Below are 18,768 nucleotides of genomic sequence, written 5' to 3' on the forward strand. Positions count from 1 at the left end.
AATCTTGAAAAACAGGATATAGCATAGAAAAGAAGAGCGAGAGAGGGGGAGGGGGTAGTAAAGAGAGTGAGGAGAAGAAATCAAACTACCACCTTTGGACATAAACTCCTTTAGTGAAACTCATAGCCACTAATGCAGCTTCCTACAGCTTAATAAAAACCATCAATTTAATACTTTTCTTTATTGTGTGAAAGATGTTAAAGACTACCTGAATTTCTGTACTGCACTTTTATATACTTGTCTGATTCAATTTACAGTAATTAAAAAAAAATAAAAACAAAAAATCTCCACTGACTGAAAACTGGAATTACTAACACAATATCAACAAACAGCATTTTTAACCAAACACTTCATTGATTCTCAATCCCACATTGTCAATAACATAGACAAAACTATACAGTTACTAATAAATTTTGCTCATGGCACACAAACTAATGGGAGTAAACAATGAGAACATGTCACAAATACAGATCTTCTGATAAGGTTGGCACAATAAAGCATGCACTGATATAGCCAAGCGCTAAGTCATCCACCTAGAAAAAGGATATACAGAAAAATCTGCATATATTGGGAAACCAGTAGTATGGTTGCTGTAGAAGAGCAGCTGCATGTGAACACCCAAATTTCATGTCTGTAGCAAGAATAAATGTCAGGACTTTTGCCTTTTTAAAAGCAGCACGTAATTTTGGTTACAGAATTGAAAAGAAATTTGTGAATTACAGTCTTCAACATCCAGGAAATAAGTAAGTAGCAACAAAGATACCCTTCACACCAACTAGCTGCCCCATCTGAACCCATTACAAGACTGGGCAGAGGACAGAAAACCAGATACTATCAACTTCCAGGGCTTCCTGGTTGTTCTGGGGTTTCCAACTACTATTTATCTTATTCCCTTGCAGTTAGGGAATAAAGACGTCCTTTTAACACGGCTATTCCCACTCTTTTCAACTTTTGGGTCTATCAAAGGAGAAACAGAACTGAGAAGCCAGCAGGCAAGTGCTATTTGAACTGTATTTGTAAATAATATTTTCTTTTCAAAAAAAGCAGTAATTGTCAATCAAGGACATAAACAAAATGAGAAAAAGCAATAAGGACCCGACCTATAACTTTCTAGAAGAGGTACACAAATTTCAGCACATTACATAATATTTCCCTTCCAGTTCTGAAACCTGAAGTTATAAATAGAGGTATTATTTCATGCTAAGAGCTTGTAAGGAGTAGACTTCAAGAAGAGAACCAATATATCTAAAATGTGTATTTTCCAAATCTTTGGCTAGTCATGCAAGAAAACATTTCTTGGCTCTTTGAAATAGCACAGAGCTAAGACCAGATGATACCACTACCAACTATATATAGATACACTTTCAATTAAAAATAACATCCATACACAGAAACCATCTTAAACATAACTTTTAAACCATAAAGAGTAATACATTCAGTAACATTATTCTTTGTAACAAGCCAGATGTGATGCTGAAGGCATTCCCAAAACATCAGGTAACAGTGAAGTATTTCCATCCACTACAATTCTTCCACTGAAAGGGGTTAAAAATTACATCATCTCAGGTCTGAGGAACTAAGTACAGCAATATTGTTATGGTTTTGGACTAGAAATTAAAGCAGGCAGCAGGCATAAGGTCTAGGTTTAATAGGTATGAAATAAAATCAGTAATGGAAGGATATAAAGAAAAAAATCACTACAAGCTATGCACAGGAAAGAATATGGATAAGTCTTCAACATTAAAAAACAAAGCCAAAAAAGCACTTCAGCAAAAGGCTCTTAAAAGGAGTTCCATCATGCCAGAGAAAGAGCTGTAAACACTTTATTTACCGAATTCTAGTTTTTTTAAAAGTAAGAACTCAAGATAGAGTCCCACAAGTGTACTAGCTTCTACAAGGTCATGCTAAACCAAACCAAATAAAATCAGAATTCAGCATATAACCTTTTCTGCAGTTCCGCTAATGTAGGAAAATAGTCTATGACATTTATGTTTATATGTTGAGCAGCACCTACTAAGGCAAATTAAAACAAGGCAATGATTTTTTTTTTGTAAAAGACTGCCAGTTTCAGTTTTATTTAATCTTTGTGAGACAAATGCCACCAATACTACACTTCACAGTATCTTATGCCTACCAATTTCATTTGTGTCTACACATTACATCCTTTCACTGCAAAGACTGTGGGTTTTTTCATTTTGTTCAGATTTGCCATTAGAAGTCGGCAATATACACATTTGGGTGACAAAGACAAACAAATGTTGAGGCATCCACATGAGTATCACGTTTAGGAGGAAAAAACTAAGTTGGTTCACCACTTCAGAGGTTTCTTCAATTCCATTTTTAGCAATGGATATTCCTTTCTGTTTTCTTGATCAAATCCTTTCAAAAGGATTTGGAAAAGCTTCAGGTTTTGTATCCAATATATTGAGGGTAGGAGTGAAACCACTGATGCATACCCAGAACTTCAGTTCTGCTATTTACACAGAAGTTTTTGTTATTGTTTTATGTAGAAGTAGATCCTATAATTTCTCTTTAAATCAGGTCCCAAGGTTAACTGGAGAAGAACGTGATTTTTGTAAATTTGAAAAGTGTCAACAAAACATCTCACTTGGAAGACGGGCTCAAAGCCTTAATAATAGTCATGAACCTTCATCCTCTACGTCCACCAACCTTTGAAATTTCCTTGGGAGTAGTGCTGTTCTTTTGCTGCAATGAAATTTGTCATATTTTAAGCACAACTCTGTAGGCAGGATTGATGAAGCTAAAACTACAAAGTATCCTCCTCCTCCAATAAATAGAATAGAATAGAATTATTTCTCTGCTTGAAGGCATCTACAATGACCACCTAGTGCAACTGCTCACAGGTATCAGGTAACATTAACTGAAGGAAAAAAAAGTAAGACCTGCAGGAAAAAAGTTTAAATCAAAATGCTCTCTTTGATCTGCTGTAATAGAGCATTTTAACACTATTCACAACTTCAATTCTTCCTGGGAATCAGAGGAAAAAAAGGAAGCAACACTTCAATGTTCCATCCTTGGAAGATTTCACATACCATACAAATGTCCAAATCATCTCTTTTCATGTTCAAAGGCATCCCTAGTCTTGGCTTTCTCCTGAGACACATCAAATACATCATGGCTTCTCTTCCTTCTGGTGAGGTTCATACATACTACCAGGCTACTGGCAGGCAGGTAGATTTTGCTACCTTTCCTTTTTTCTCATGTATTTAAAGGGAAGCATAATGGCATCTTCCACATTCCACTTGTGTCTTACAATACAATTATTTATAGTATACTGCACTTCAGGCTTTGTGGAACTCAGCACTGTAACTATTTGAAATGTCTAAAGCCATTCAGACAGAATTATGGATATTATTACAATGTTATTTCTGCATTTTACTTGTGTGATTATTTGTTAAATCATGCTTATATAGAGCACCTGACGTGTCACCACAGCATGTACTACCCCATGTTGCTACCATAAGTATACTATAAAGCTTCTGTTAGAAAAAATAAGTTTATAGTTAGCCTGCAAAAATCAGGCTAGTCCCTTCTGGCTTCCTTCATGTTTTCTACAAAGACTTTTAGGGCTTCTCTAAGCTATATTAAATATTACACTAAAGAAAATTACTATTTAACTAATTAAATAATTATTAGTCTATAATCCTAACATCCTGTGACACTGCCAACACACTATACAACTTCTCCCTCCCATTATAAAATTAACTCATTGCTTAGCTAACTGCAAATAATTAAAACGTGGTGCAGCATCTAAACAAGTTGGAGGTGCGTTTTATCATGAATCATGATAAAATTAACTTTGTGAAACACCTAGATATTTTGAAATGCTTCATATTTTGAAATAATCTAAGTATTCACATTACTGTGCTAGCTTTAATTCCACTTTAAAAACATTTCTCCTTTTCATGTAATGTTCAGTCAGAAAGCACAAAATAAGCACAGAAATTCAAACACTGCCATCATCATCAAGAGTAATGTAAAATGTTTCAAATACAGAAGAAATTGGTATCAGCATTACAATCCATTACTAAATAAGCCTCTTCATAACTGCTTAGCAAAGTTAACCAAACTTTCAACTACTTTTCAACATACCAGATGCCTGGAGATTTCTGTGCGGTTCCATGCTAGCTACCTGCAAATACACATTTTGCAATTTCCTGCTGCATTACAACCATTTCAGTCAGAATATACATTCTCTGAAAAAAAAAGGTAAAAAAAGAGGAAAAAAGAAGGAAAAGAAGGAAAAGAAGGAAAAAGAAGGAAAAAGAAGGAAAAAGAAGGAAAAAGAAGGAAAAGAAGGAAAAAGAAGGAAAAAGAAGGAAAAAGAAGGAAAAGAAGGAAAAAGAAGGAAAAAGAAGGAAAAGAAGGAAAAAGAAGGAAAAAGAAGGAAAAAGAAGGAAAAAAAAGGAAAAAAAGGAAAAAAAGGAAAAAAGGAAAAAAAAGGAAAAAAAGGAAAAAAAAAGGAAAAAAAAAGGAAAAAAAAGGAAAAAAAGGAAAAAAAGGAAAAAAAAGAAAAAAAGGAAAAAAAAGGAAAAAAAAAGGAAAAAAAAGGAAAAAAGGAAAAAAAAAAAGGGAAAAAAAGGAAAAAAAAGGGAAAAAAAGGAGAAAAAAAGGAAAATAAGAAGGAAAAGAAAAAGGAAAAAAAAGGAAAAAAGGGAAAAAAAGGAGAAAAAAAGGAAATAAGAAGGAAAAGAAAAAGGAAAAAAAAAGGAAAAAAAAAAAAGGAAAAAGCTTACATAAGCTCACTAGAGGTGTTTTAAGCTGACAGCTATTTTTTTAAGACTGTCTGCCTTAAACATGCTCCATTGCAACTGCATTCATACAAGTCATCTACCTAAGCAAACTGAATGCTTAAGGTATCACTGAAAACAACCTAGCTACTCCAGAGAACTTGTGTAACTTGTGTAACAATTCCCCTTGTAAATTGTGGTCCCTCTGCAGAGAAATAAGAAGTAGTAGATTTCTGTCTTACTGCTCCTTCTGCCAATATAAAGAAGGCTGTAGTTCAATATAAATGCAAAAAAGGTAAATAGCAAAGTTGAACAGAAACAAAATAGGAAGCCCCTAACAAACATGTGAAGAACAAAGCAATGCTGGATAATTACTTCCACGATGCCCACTTCCCCACAAAAACAAAAAGTGACTCTACTGTCCCAGAAACTTCATGTTCCTGTATCTGTAAGATTTACCAAAGGCATTTCAAAACCTCCTTTATTGAGGAATGCCATAGATAATGATTAGCTACTACCACATTGTAAGGACTGAGAATGGGCTTTAAAACTCTGTTGCAGCTCTCTGAAAACCAAAGTCATTATAAAAAAACACACAAAAACCATAAAAAAACCATCCTACGTCCCGTCCCCCCCCCACACACACACACAAAAACCCCACATTACTGCTAATGTCCCTGTACTGAAAATGGTTCCCTGCTAAACCTTGTAAACCCCCTTGATCAAGAGCACCTCCCTTCAATACACAAAGTAGACTAACAGACTATAAAGATACCAGTTTTCAGCTGAATCCACCAACAGGCCAAGGGCAATGTCATAACTGCTTTTCTTAGGGACAGTGAGTAAACTAGCACAAAGTGACAGCAGGAGAACTCTCATAATGCAGTTTTGCCACCAGTGTGTGGGATCTCTTTGGCTTCTGTTACAATCTCAGTGAGAAACAGCAACCTTATTCCCCCAGCAAGGCTATTACAGCCTGATAAATTTTAGAACTGACATTTTGTTGCATTTCTGCACATGGACAAGCCTTAGCTGCAGGTACAACTTCCTAGTCTGTTTGAAACCAGGTACATCTCCACTGTCACAAGATAAGGAGAATGTTGCTCACTTTCATTCTAACCACCTTCTTACCACTAGTATTAGCCCTTGCATTAACCACATGCTCAGCCAGGTGAGGAAGCCATTCTGGCTAAAAGGTAACTAAGGGAAAGGAATGAAAATAATTTTCCCTTTCAGCTGCATCACATGCCACATTAACAATGACATAAGAAACAGGAAGAATACAGAACCATATATAGTACCAACACTTTTAGCATCAGTGCAAATCTGTCACAAAATATACCCTGAAAAAGGAGGAAAAATCGAGGAATTATTAGTTAGCACATGTTTAGGTGTGATAGCAACACATGCATTAGAGCACAACTGAGTACTGACAACTGTCCTGGTTTGGGCCAGGATAAAGGTGATTTTCTGTCTTGTACTTTTCCTTTTAGCTAAGTCTCTTTAAGTAGTTGCACTTGCTGAAATTAACAGCAAGTTTCTCAGGCAGTGTCTGCTTCTAGGACTGATAACACTCGATGTTTATAGTTACTGCTAGAGACTGGTATGCAGAGCCAAGGACACCGCTCAGCTCTGAGGAAAACATTTTACCGTCCAGGAGGATAAAGAGGTCCCATCTGAGCCCTCCTTTGGGGAGGAACAGACAAGATAGATGCCAGAATTGACCAGAGTATTCCATCCCATATACGTCACACTCAATATAAATTTGAGGGATCACGAGGGCCAAGCTGGATTTCCGGATTTCCTGACTTCCTGCTTCCCTTCCTTCACCCGGCATCCTGGAAGGATCCCGTCCGTTCACCTGCCTGTGGTCCTGATCCGTGCCAGCCCGTATCTGTGTGTTCCTGCCTCCAGTTCCCGACTGCTGCTGACTCCAGGAGTCCAGCCTGGACTTTCCCAGGGCTGCCCTGCAGCCTCGGTGGTGACGTGAGAGTTATTGAGGGAAAAAGGGGGAGGAATGTGGTATCAACTTTCCTGTATATTTGTATATAGTTAGTAATTTTTCCTATTTATCATTACTGTTTCATTAAAGTTGTGTAGTTTAGTTTCCAACCCATAAGTCTCTCTCCCTTATTCTCTTTCCTTTCTTTACCAAGGAGGAGAGAGAGATTAATAGAGAGCGTCTGTTATTCGGTTTAATTGCCGGGCCAGCGTTAAACCGTGACAACACAGAAGTGTCATAAAAAGCAAAGTTTTTCCTCAAGCACGGTGGATATCACAGGAAAATTTATCCAGAGAAAGCTGTTTAATATATGATAAATGCCTGGAATGTCAGTTCATGAACAGCACAATTCAGTGACGAAAGAAGTATTAAGTAGCCAGAGCAAGGAAGGCTTAGTGTGGTAAGTCTGAGAAGGTGAGGACGAAAGAGTATCTTTTGCCCTGGAAATTATTATAAAGCCAGTGGAATACTTAAAACAGATCACTGTGAGAAGAAAAAAATTAATTTGAATAATCTGATGAGTATGTAAGTTCATAATAAAGATGTAGCAGGTAATGCAACTGATACAAAAGACAGAAACTGACAAAGATTTTACTTCTTTCTGCACACACACACACACAAAAAATGCCCAAAGTTATGAAACTGCAAACAAGACTGCACAATTCAAGTATTATCTGGAAATTCAGGCAGGACAATTAGAGATGACAGTGTGAGTAGCTGAGAACAACAGCTGGGACAGTCAACGTCTTACCACTTATTAGCAAAAGAAATGTTCAAGTTAAAAAAATGTCTCTGTGTGAGAGACAAACAAAACAAGCTCTCTGGATTTGTCAAAGGCTTAATTTGTCATTTTTCTCCTACATAATTTAGGAGTAATCTAGTTTCCACTGTAATTTCCACCAAACGAAAGTTCATTTCCACAAAACTAAGTCCCCTGGGTAAACAGTAATCAACTGAGGCACAAGGAAGGAAAAATGCCCATACCTTTTTTGTTGCTGAAGTTAAATGATGTTTTACCAGAAAACAAACAGAGCTACAGCAGTATAAGAAAAATCTCTGGGTTATAAGGCAGCTATATAGAAACACCTGAGAATTTAATTCTGTGTTGTGTTCCCATGTTGTTGGAGAAATCACTTATTTTTAAGATTAAACTCTTCCTCCTCCTCTCATGTTTTCTGGGTACAAAGATGAAAGTGAAAGTGAGAAAGAATGAGGGACTATGACAGAAACTTAAGATAGGTCTGTAACATCTGAACATCTAACAGAAAGTTATTATAGGAAGTGGTTTTAAAGTTTACAGCCTCTGTGCTTCAACATTTCATCAATAAAACAAAAGACAATGCAAGCCTTTTCAATTTACAGAGAAGTAAGAAATAATAAATGAAAGTTTTGGAAATGCTCAGGCTGACAGTGAAAAGCACAGAGTAATAATAAAAGCACACTAGAGTAATATTTCTAGTTGGTATGAGATCTAGACTGATGTAATATATGAATCTACAGATTGAATTACAAGGATAAAATACTGAATGACAATCTAATTCAATCCATCTTCCAGACTGAATTGGTCAAGGATTCAACAGGAGGAAGAGTTCACAATTAAGTGGGGAGAGGGAACAAAACTAATTTAATTGCAAGTTTTATTCTTGTATTTCTCCATTTTTATGTAAACTTAGTGGAATCTTCTTAAATTACCCATGGCTCAAGTGAGCATTTTACCCCTTAAATGGTAAAATACTGAAAAAGATCATGACTTGTGCATTTCTTTCCAAGGCTCTTTGCATCATTTGTTTTTCACCACACATAATTTCTAAGTAACTTCACTGAGTCATCTGATAATTCAACTGAAAAATTAATAATGTGAACATTTTAAAATTAAGCTTTTTGTTCTGCTGAGGAATCCACTCTGAAATATTACAAACCCCCAGTTCAGATAAAGCAGTATCATAGCTGAGAAAAAAAGTAATACTCCTATCCAAATTCAGCATATGTTTTAACAGGGAAGTGGGGGAGGGAACAAAAACAAAAAAAGTGAAACTTTTCACTTCCAGTTATCAAGCATCTGAGCAATCTTAAGGTACCTCAAACATCAACCTGGTATTTACAAATTCAGAAAAGCAAGAGAAAAAAACCAACTGATTAAATGCACTCTGTGAAAAGTTCTTGACTGTAAAGACGACAATCTTCCCAGCAAAAGGCCTTCGCAAAGTAGGGGAGTGGCCCTCACCAATACTGGAGAAACAAAACATTGGTTTCCCAGAAACACCAGCTACACAGAAATACAGGAGAAAAAAAAATCAGAAGGAAGATATTCACTAAAATGATTGTGCACTATGAATTCATAAGTAACACTTTCAAGAAAACGTGGCATGAGAAAACACAGAATAAATTAAACAGAAAATACTGAGTAAGGAAAAAAAAAAGATAAATGCACAAACACAAGTATTATCAGATCAACAAAATCTCACCATATTCTGTAAAGCAGACTAGTAATATAAGACCAAGTAGAAGCATGCTAAACGAAGTTAAACAAACAAACAAAAAACCACAACCCCAAAACAAACAAAAAAACCAAAAAAAACTTTTCTTCTTGAGAGAAAACAGTTTAAAAATAATGAAAAAGTATTATAAGAGAAAACAGCTTGTGAGAGGTTTTTTTATACCTGCTGTACCCGTCTACAGAAATCTACCCTAAAATAATGTCTTCATAATCTCTATAAATAGAAAAAATATTGCAGCTGAACTCTAAATATCAACGTGGTTGTTAAGGCTTTTTCTCCCCCCCTCCCCAGTTTCTGGTACAGAAGCTGTAAAAAATAAAAAACCTTAAAATTTGTCCAATATACTAGAGAAGCTGATTATGTTAAAAGACACAAAATAAAGTATTCTAGTGGAAAACTGCCAGTTAGAAGTTAGATTACATACAATGATAAACTCACCTACAAGTAAAATTTTGCTGTTAGAATCACTGGAAGTAGAACTAAAGGACTAGTATTCACTGAAGCTGTGAACTAGTAGTCGTTACGGTATTTTCAGATCCATGAAGAACCACAGAGGCTCATCAACACTGAAAACCCTCCAAACTCTATTATAGGCATCATCACAGAGTATAAGAACATACTTAAAAGTATGAAGCAGCTCTCACAGGAGAGATTTTGATTATGTGCTCTCAACTGTTAGTTATTGCTGCTAGTCTAAAGAATGTATGCAACTTCTACATCTCCATCTTCCTATGTGACACTCACACCTAAGTAAATAAAAAGCATATAGACCAACACCACATCAAGTATTGAGTACAGTTTCAATTTTAGAAAAAGATCATATTCTGAAGTACCAGCTAAGGTACACAATGTATTTGTATCTCCAAATCAAACTCTGATTTTGGCTACTATTTGCCAACAACAAAACTAAATTAACAGCATGTTGGTCAGTCACTATCCTCATCCAGCTGCCACCAGGCATCACAACCAGAGCTGATACTGTTTCTCAATACTAATTTCATTATAGAAGTAATAAGAAAAAGGAAAATTAACTACAGGATACTTAGTAAACCTTCCTTCATCTGGTCATATATCTTGGATAAGTGAAAAACTTCAGTCATACACCTGCTAACCAGAGTCTGATACTGATCACATGGGGTTTCTTTCCATGAGCTTATAGGAAGGTTTCACTACTACTATGCTAACCTTCCTGCACTCATTACCACTGGTGAAAATGAAGCTTTTCATTTCACTTCAAAACTTTTCATTTTATGAAAAAAATCCTGTTCTCCCAATCCTAAAACATGAAAGGAAGGGGAGAGGAACTAATGGCTTCTCAGATACCTAACAGGAATTCCTGTTACAAGTTACACCTTCACCAGCCACATTACAAACTGACAACCACAGCAGTGTCACTGAACTGCTACAAGAACAGTAAACTTTTTCAGGCAATCACGAAATTACCTTCCTTTCTCCTTACCAGGACTATCATGAACAAACTCTGACAGAGCAAGACAGCTTTAAAGCACCTAAGAAATCTGACATTACTCCCTCACGTAGGGAAAAAAAGTCAGTACATCTCTTAAAAACATATCCCCTTTCACGTGTGTGCATACCTCTGTGTACTGCTACCGCACACAATTATAAGCAGTCAGGGAAACCACCTCAGATTTTGCGGTCCCACTGTGATTAATAAAGCTCTATCTGAATAACAGGTGAAGGCATCTGGAGGGCTGTGTAAAACTGTAGTCTGAAAATGTAGAACAAGTTGCTGGACTTTTCACCTTTAAGTTGTGAAGAATTTATGTCGCGATTTAAAAAAATGGAAATTCTCATGCCTAACGGACTCAGGAAAATACATTAAAAGACAGCATCAGAAATTAGTAAACTATTAACATTTAATTTCTAAACTAGAAATACAATGATTCTAACATAAGCTTTTGCTTCATCAAGTTTTTGGTCTTTCAACAAAATATTAGCTGAAAATTAAGCTAAGCAGATCCATCTTTCTTATTTAACTTTTAAATTCATGGACTTGGGCTGTTGAAACTTACTCAGAAACGCACGTAAGTACTTCATTGCTAGGACAGCAGAAACATTAAACACCAAAAGACGCAAGACTCATTTTCTGAAATGTCAGTGTATTTTGACAACATTAGTTCTCATCTTCTAATGGAAAACTAAGAGACTTCTCTTCCCCTCACTGTCAATTTTCATTTTCAGACAAGAAAAATGGAACTTCACCTGGAGACAATACAGGCCTGTCACCATTACCCCACACCACAAGGCTAGCAAGGACACTCCCCTCAGAGCCAAAAAACCCTGTCTGATAACAAGAGTTATTCTACCTGGAACACAACACTGCTGGTTTTTTCTTTACTGAACACATTTCTAAGCAATTTCCTTTCCTTCTTTCACTATTTAAGAGCATTATAGCTAAGACCACCCTAACACAAATTGGTACCTTTTTCCTCTCCCTACACCTAGCTAAAAAGAAAAGGTTAAGTGGCAATTAGGTGACTTAAGGATTGAAGCCTATGGAATTTATAAAGTACATTTGTATCACTCTATGTTGCCATTCAGCTGTTATAAAAAAAAGTGTTCATTGCCTTAAATAAAAGTCTCTTCTAGGGAGGATTTTATGTTACTTGAGTTTGGGGTATTTTACATGAAAGCTTAATGAAAACTTAGCCCTTAAATCCCTACATGTACATCTCATTATTCTGAAGCACTGATTTGAACACTTCTGATTTTTTTAGTTTATAGCAGAGAGGAGAAGAGGACATGAGAAAACAGAAGAGTCACATGTTTGTCTTGCCTTCAATATATTAAGTACCAGCTGAATAAAAAAAACTGGAAAAAATGTTTCTTCCCTGAGAGTTCTCCATTCATTGATATGCATCTTTAAGGAATGATGCAATGTGGAATTCCCCTCTCATAAGTGAATTCATGACTAAATTCATGCTAACTATCAAACAGTACAAATTGCCAAGATATCCACGCAAAGATCTGTATGAAAGAAAATCACGTTTTTCTGTTTGCAGTTACATGTGTAAGAAAAACTCAATCACAAAACTAGAACAGGCTTACATACTGTTTTTGTTAGCAGTTCAAGGATGCTACAAAGACATGTCCCACAATAACACTCCTGATAGCTATTTACTACTTCTAAAGCAGTCTTGATTTTAACTTCATGAAAGAAGTTGAAAATAGGAGCATTCAGAACATTAGATTTTAAAGTTACATCCACCCTACTGATCGCTTTTGCAGGTGTACTAAAGCAAAGTCATACAGAAGCAAGTAAAAATTCTCAGTTAATACTAACTAACCAATCCTTTAAGAAAACCAGACATCAGTAATGTCTCCTTTATCAAGAAAGCCTGTGAACACACACACATCAGAATGGTTTTTATTCACAGCATTTTTTATTTGAAAACACACCAACAGCTGTCAACCAAAAAGCTTTGCTATCAGACTGAATTCAGCTCTCAGATGAGTATCTAATGGCTTCTAATAAACTGAAGCAAGTATCAGAAAATTCTCAACAGAAAATGCAAGAGGAACTGGCTGTGCTGTCAAGCCTCCTTAAGAAAAAAAAAGCAAGTTTTCACACTGACAACCAGCTACTTTTAAACCTTATTTACTTTCCTAATCTCTTCTATTGTGAAGAAGGTTATTAGCAACTCTCATTGTAACCACACCAACATTCTGTATTTTAAATTATTTTCTCAAACCTGACCTACAGAAAGTGCTCAAAGCACCAATGGACTTGAGTGGATTCTGCCATGTCTCAGAAATGCAGCAGTTAGCATTTTGAGGTGCAAAGCCATGACATAATGACTTTCTGCCACTGTCTATTCAAGACCCTAAACAAGAGGATCTAAGTCACAGTTCTGTCTTCAAGTGCAGAGGGAACCCCTGTTAATCCATTTTCTCAAGTCATACTACAGCCTAGAGCATGACAGAGACAGTCAACACAACATAACTGTTCTAAAATATTATCTCAACTCTCTTCAGAATTGCAATTCATTATAATAATGTGAAAATGTTGAGAACAAAAGCTGTATTTAATATGTGAAAAACGTCACTGCATTTTTCTAACATATGAACCCAAAGTAGTTCAAATTTCCTAGCTGGAAAAATTCAAGTGTAACTGCATGCAACCATATGCTTATGAAAGACTTTCTTTCCACCCCTACCTCTGCTAAATGACTGTTTCTTTTACCTGCAAACATTAAGCTGTTCTACCTAAACATAACCAACTGCTCGGCAAGACAGCTAACCAATTAATACTGCTGGATATTGCAGAGTAAGAACATCTTTAAAAAAATGAAGCAAAATGAAGATTGTACTGCATGTTCTACACTGACAATAAAGGGTAGGTATAGCAGTATAGTTTACTTTTTAATTCTTTTTATCATTGTATTTGTGGATGCAGAAAAAAGCCCATTTAGGTTAAAAAAACCTGCATATTTATATACTACACGTTGTATATGATATAAGACAGGCCTACAGCAACAGCACACAGCACTGCTAGCTTTGCAGAAGACAAGCTACTACAACGAAAGATAGACACTATCAAGCTGTGCTCCAAAAACATAGCCTCAAGTACAGCTTCAGATTTTAAACTGATTTTACACAAAGGTGATACAGATAGTAAAACTGGATACAGCTACAGAGCTACACACCCTTCAGGAGGAGACACATCCATGTAACAGAAAAAACTTTAAAAGGTACCTGAGTAAGAGAAACCATGTCCACATGTTCACATTAATACTAATGCTAACATCCAAGAAATAATTTTCTAAAGGACACAAAATCTTTTCGCAGCTCCAGCTTTTCAAGTAAGCAGAAAACACAGCAAAGTTTCTTCCATCTTCAGACAACCACCTAACACTGGTCCCTGCAAATGCTGGATAAGCAAGATTACTGGTTCAATCAAATAATGTTTGTTAAAATAAGTGTAATGGTTTTGGGGGTTCTGCTTTTTTTATATATAAATACATCATGCTTTAGGTGAAAAACACTAACACCTTCAATTTCATTACTTCGCAAATGAGGCTATCCTGCTTTGGTTGCTTTCAAAATATATACCTACAGTTTTAGATCTCTAAAACATATTTCAGGGGCTGGGAATTAAATAATTACACATATCTATGTATACACACACACACACACACACACTCTCCCTCTCTGAGTGCTGCCTAACAAAAAGTAATTGCTATTCAAATACCTGAAATAAGTTTGGAACTGATTTCCAAACCAGAGCAGGATGGACATAAGTATTTCCCATGGAACTTAATACATTTTCAACACACACCTGACAGAAACATAACTTTAAACTAATTTAAAAGCAATCTGTTCAAACAAATACATAACCGAATTCCTGTCCAGTTTTAAGAAAAGTTGTATTCATATTGGAAACTCCTAAACTAATTTCATTAAATGTCAGATGTCTTGGAGCAAGAGTAATATAGGTATCTTTATTTTCTTAAAAGACATGCGATTTTGGTGTGCAGAAAGTACTTCACTGTTTTTGTTTATCCTGTGACTCACTTGTAAGAACTTATTAAGTTGTAAGAATATTAATAAAATGCATAAACCTAAAAGTGTGCATTTAGAACAGAAAGTAGTTGTACTGGTTATTTCTGAGTACAATTGCACCACAGCGTGGGAAATAAAATGTTTATGTAAGAGTGAGAGTGCTTTACAGATACAGAAAAAGTAAACAGTTTTGCTACCACTATCCTTATTGACTACTACCTCCAGATGTAGTCCTCCTCTCAATTCAATAGGCAGAAGTATCACCACAAGGGCAAATTCTTCAAGACATGAAGCAGTAAGTCTGTAAATTTAAGTCAGAGGCTACCCAAAAGAAGTTTCATTAGCAAAATCTACACAAAAGTATAAAATATACTGGAGACAGAGGAAATGTTACTATGATACAATCTTATATTTATTTTTAGCTAGATTCCCTCCCCCCAAAAATACCACGTGCTGATACCACAGTTTCTTCCACTGCAGCTTTACTATAACGTTTATTATGTTTATGCTTTTGGTTCAAAGCTATTATTAAGCATCACTACTGTCCAGGATATTGCAACAGCATAATCAATACATGTGTTTTATATGCCTCCCTGAAACTCCTACTAGCTACTGCTTTGTTAGTTCAAATAATAAACACTACTGCAACCCAAAGAATCAACATCATCAATAAGAGAAAAAAACAAACCCAAACACAAAAAATAAACAAAACCAAAACCCAAGCAAACAAAAACCCCCAGCACTCTCATATATGCCTCAAGTTTTGCTGGAAAAAAAAAAAAAACCCATGTTACTTGATCAGAAACACTTATGGTGGATACCTATGCCAATTTCTCAAACTAAAAACTTAAAATATCAAGAATAAAGTTAGCTGCCTACAGATTTCAGTCACCTCTAAATCAGTCTTACTAGAGACAACATTTCAATTCCATAATCAATAAAGGTCAACCCTTCAAACACTCAGCAATAGTCCCTTCCTAAACATAACAATTTTAATATCCATTTGTCAGGCATTTGAGGTTACCTAGTCCACCGGTCACAAAACATGTTGTCACAAGTATATTTAACATTGCATATTAATATCTAAATTCAACAATTTTTTTAAAATGCAGGCCCCAGTTCTGCAACTAGGTCAGCAGAAATGGGCCTTGTGCTAGCTTTGAGCCTGTCACTTCAGAGGGTCTTTGGGCTGATACAAACGTCCAGTGACACGAATACAACTGCAGAACTCTGATTATAAATCAAGTTGTACAGACTACATGAAGACAGCTGAGACAGACACAATATGTCTACAGTGAGCCTAGCAGTCCTTTGAACATTTAATTACAGTAATTCTTTTCTGAAAGAATTTTGTCCCTGTACAGTTGTCTATTGTGTGTTACTGAACATCTTCATAATACTTAACTGGACTTCTGAAGGAGCAACTGGAAAATGAAATATGGCATTTAAAAAACCACCTCTACATTTTTGGATGCTTCTACGAGAACAAAACAACTTTAAAACAAAATAAATAATTTTCAAGGGCTATCTCTCTGTGCACAAACAATAATGCACAAAGTGGTACAGCACACTTTAACACAGTGCTGACCAACACACACAAAAACCCCAAAATTCATCCAGCTGGAGAAACCCTCCGTTTTCTTAGGGACAATAAAAGAAAAGAACCGCAGCCAAACCGCATGCAACTGCCCCTGCCACACACCTTGGACAAGGGGAGAAGGTTATATTGCCTAAAATACATTGCAACAGACAAGCCCTAAGACATAACTTCAAGAAACGGCAAGGTGAACGAGAGGAAGATGTGAAAAGCCACAAACGTTTTTTTGTGCATCGAAATAGGGCTGCTGGAAGCCGAGGCTAGAGGAGTGGCCTACGTGTTAATAATGTTTACAGCGGGCGTGAACGATGTGCTGCTGGGGGTTTTCATTGAGACTGGAGGAAAAGAGCTTCGGCAGGGCCTTATTTCCAGGCGTCGCCCGGGCCTACACGGCTCCAATCACTCCACCTCAGTAATGGCGTTCGGTGCGAAGAGAAGCGAGAACCAGGGGGAAGCAAAAGCTGGGCGCAGCGCTGCGGGGAGCCACCGGGCCCTCCTCGACCGGCGGCACCGGGGGAGAACTGCGGGAGGGACCGCTCGGCATCTGGCAGAGCCCCCCGAGGGTCGCGGAGCACTTCCATCCCCGGCAGCCGGGTAGAGGATGAGGAGCCGTCAGCCATTTTCCCTTGCCCTCCAAAACACCAGCGATGCAGGGCCACAGGCCGGGGGCTGCGAGGGAGGCGCTGCCACCACCCGTCGCTCGCTATCCCTTCCCCACCCCCGCTCCCCGCCCCGCGAGGCCCGGCTCGCCCCCTCCTTCCCGCCGCACCCCGCCGTCCCGCACCCCGACCCGAGGAGCCTCATCTCCGGGGAGCGCCTTCCCCCGCTCCGCTCGGCGGCGGCAGCCTGCAGCGCCAACAGCTGCCCCGCGTAGCCGCTTCGCTTCGCCGCGTCCCGGCCCCGGCTCCGGTCCCCGGCCCCGCCCGAGCACAGCTCTCCGCCACTCACCCCCGCACGGCTTCCCCTTGTCCCGCGGCTGCTGCTGCGACGGCCCGGTGCCCTCTTGGGTGCTGCCGAAGGAGCGCGGCCGGCGACTGCCTCATCCCAGGCAGCCAGCAGGGCAGAGTCTCATGCCAGGCCCCGCGATCCCGGGCGTGCAGCCGGCTGACTGAGGGGGCGGCTCCGCTTCCCCGGTTCCCCCTCGGGCGGGCACCGTGTACCGCGACGGGAAGAGAGAGGGCGAAGCTACCGCCGCTGCCCGCGCTTCAGATCCCGGCCTTGGCCGCTCCGCTCTCTCCGACGCCGGCGGCACCGCCGGGGCGTTTTTCCTGCGTCACCAGCTCCTGCCCGGCGGCCCTGGGCTTCAGCTCCGGCTAGGGCTTGGTCGGGGCCTGCGCGCTCCGCTCCGCCCCGTCCGGGGACCGGGCGCACGCGGGGGAGGGGGTGCAGACGCACCCCTCGCCTCTCGCCGGGGCTCGGCTGGGCAGCGGCGGCCGGTACGCGCGGGGGCAGGCGGTCAGGCAGGAAGGAAGGTGGCAGCGGAGGGGCCGGCCCGGGCGGCTAGAGCTCTCTGCGCTGACGGCTCCGTGCGTGCGGGGGGAGGGGAGGGCGGGGGAGGGAGAGAGGGAGGGAGCGAGGCGAGACGCGGCAGTGGCAGCGGCGGTGCACCTCCGTCTGGCGGGGCCCTGGGCAAGATGGCGGCCCCGACAGAGCCTTCCGCCACCGGTCCGCGCCGCAGGCCCCAACCTAGCGCGGCAGCGGCGGCGGCAGCTGCTCCGCCACCCCAACGGCGTGACGCGTTCCCCGCCCCCGTTCTCGTCCCCCCGGGCTGTCACTCACGCCGCAGCGGCGAGGCCCAAACCGCGGCCGGCCCGCCTGCCCCCACCCCTGTGTGTGCGGAGAGGGAGGCGGGAGCGCGCAGGAGGAAGGCGGGCGGGAGGGGGGCAGAGCGTTCGCACGCCTCTGTATGTGTGCGCGCGTGAGAGCGCGGGGGTGTGTGTGAGCGCGCGCGCGGGGCCGTTTCACGTCGGTTGGGCTCGAGCGGGTTCCATTGTGACCCGCGGGGCGAACTGCGCGGAGGGCCCGGATAATGGATAATGACGTCAGCGCGGCCGCTGCCTTCTGGGCCCGGGGCCCTCCCCTCCGGTGGTGCCGCGCTGGGCCCCGCCGGGGCGGGGGAGGCTACGCTCGGCAGGCGCCTTTCTTTGGGCCTGGCGGCGGCGCCGGTGGGGATGGTGCCGGCGCTCCGCTCTCGGGTCGCCGGGCGGGACGACCGCCGGACAAAGCCCGGGGGGAGAGGGGCAGAGGGGCAGAAGCGTCCTGTCTGTCCGCTGGCGGCCCGAGGCGAGAGGCGCTGCCGCCCGTGACGGGGCCAGGAACGCCATGGGCGAGCAGGGGGAAGAGCGGGGGTGTCCGGTGCGTGTGCGGCAGCTGTGGCTTTGGCAGCAGCTTGGGCAT

The 18,768-nt window shown here is 40.3% G+C and overlaps 1 protein-coding gene across 3 annotated transcripts in view; it reads right to left on the reverse strand.

Annotated features, from left to right (window-relative positions):
- Positions 1–18,226, reverse strand: part of USP9X (ubiquitin specific peptidase 9 X-linked) — a 103,029-nt gene extending 84,803 nt beyond the window's left edge. The window contains exon 1 of one of the 3 annotated variants that reach the window (XM_030468599.1): positions 17,320–18,120. The gene's annotated coding sequence lies outside the window, so the exon portion shown is untranslated. Of the gene's footprint in view, positions 1–17,319; positions 18,121–18,150 lie in introns of those variants that run through there. The other 2 variants (XM_030468585.1, XM_030468592.1) reach the window with 2 other exon arrangements.
- Positions 18,227–18,768: the final 542 nt, after the last annotated feature.

Source organism: Calypte anna, chromosome 1 (genome assembly GCF_003957555.1).
Source record: "Calypte anna isolate BGI_N300 chromosome 1, bCalAnn1_v1.p, whole genome shotgun sequence".
Taxonomy (NCBI): domain Eukaryota; kingdom Metazoa; phylum Chordata; class Aves; order Apodiformes; family Trochilidae; genus Calypte; species Calypte anna.